Source organism: Myotis davidii, unplaced genomic scaffold, assembly GCF_000327345.1.
Source record: "Myotis davidii unplaced genomic scaffold, ASM32734v1 C64344978, whole genome shotgun sequence".
Classification (NCBI taxonomy): Eukaryota; Metazoa; Chordata; class Mammalia; order Chiroptera; family Vespertilionidae; genus Myotis; species Myotis davidii.
The window spans coordinates 1-1,603 of NW_006382240.1; the positions used below are offsets into that span (position 1 = coordinate 1).

A 1,603-nucleotide genomic window follows, 5' to 3' on the forward strand; every position below is an offset into this window, starting at 1 on the left:
CACACCAAGCTCAAAAGGTTCGCCATCACTGGCGTAGGGAGTATTAATATCTTCGAACACCCAGCTGTTTTCACAGAGGCAATCTTGAACACTGAACATGCATACATTGCTTTTGCTCACAGAACTAATGCAGATGGGGAGCAGGACTGACTGCAAACAGGCATGAGCAATCTTTTGGAGATGATGGAAACGTTCTGAAACTGTATTGTGGTGATGCTTGCATAACTTTATTAACTTACCCAACAGGACTGAATTGTCAATAAAATACAATACAAATTAAAAACAAAAAGGAAAGAAAGAAAAAAGATAAGCCCTCTGTTAGAGAGAAAAGGGTCACCTGTATATATTGGGCATGTCCTTCACCATGAGCCTCCACAGGTACTTGTACAGATACGACAGCGAGGTGAAAGCCCATTCTAACAACTCAGTGTCCTGAGTCTCCAGGATTGAGGTGACAGTCAGAAAAAAATCCCGAAAATGTGGATAGAAGTCTGTCTGCAGATCTCGTGCCAGCTGTACAACCAAACTGGATTAACAACAAGAAAAGTAACATTTGTGAGACATACAGACCAAAAAACAAATACTGCAAGTCTATTTCATAAACGATAGTTGATCGCCTATGATGACAGGATTAATTAAACCTTCCGAATCAAATCTCAAGAGAGGTATAACGTTTTTCATATTTCAAGAATTCAGCAAAGATAAGGCTAAAGCAAGAAGGTACATTCCATCACAAATTATGGTCAACCATTCCTATTGTATTAAAGAAAAACGGGGCTCTCTGAAAAGTATGAAACAAAAGCAAAAAAATATATGCCTAAGATTCAGCTTTATGGCAATGCACTAGTATTCAGACTAACAGAAAAGGTAATTTCTTATTTTTAAACATCAGATCTAAGTCATATGTAGCTATAAACACAACCATTCATAAAGTTCAGACAAATATCCATGAGCTTTCTCTCAACATGCTACTTACTCCAAAAGGGGTTGATAAGCAAAACTGTTCTTGATTTGCAGGTGAGTCTTCAAACTCTGAACTATCTCGTTTTGATGATAGACCAGCTGATTGAATGATTGACATTTGTCAATAACTTCTTTGTAAAATTTCCCTGGATGAAAAAAAAGAAGTTCTGTTTTCCTATCATACCATGATTTAGTTGTTTTGAACATATAAAGTGCAAATGACAGGTATTAAAATAGAAACAAAGTAGAAAATACCAAAGTGTTCCGTAAGGTTCAATTCTCTCCATTTCAGCAAACCTTCAAAAAAGTAGGTTTCAACCTCCTGTCAAGATTAAAGCAACCCATTAATTATTTATTTCAAAGACAAACCATAATCAAAGTAAATAACAATAGTGATAGAGTAATATCTTAAGACAATGATGACGATAGTTAAGCATTAAACTTTTATTTCTTAAAAAAGGGCATTAGCTAACATACTTGAAAAGCATTCAAGAGTACTATACAATAGTACAGTAAGGAGAGATGCTTAATCTGGTTGTAGCATATAATTCTCTAAAATCTATAAAACAGTCATACTAAGGAAAAAACTTTTTTTTTCTATTATTTTTTACACTTTTAGGCCCATAAAAATCTACTGACT

At 34.7% G+C, this 1,603-nt stretch overlaps 1 long non-coding RNA gene across 1 annotated transcript; it reads right to left on the reverse strand.

Annotated features, from left to right (window-relative positions):
• Positions 1 to 343: 343 nt before the first annotated feature.
• LOC102768030 lies at positions 344 to 1,292 on the reverse strand. Its single transcript, XR_436413.2, has 3 exons — positions 1,219 to 1,292; positions 977 to 1,109; positions 344 to 526 (listed from the first exon to the last, which is right to left on the reverse strand). It is a non-coding gene; the product is annotated as an uncharacterized LOC102768030 (long non-coding RNA).
• Between the last annotated feature and the right edge of the window lie 311 nt (positions 1,293 to 1,603).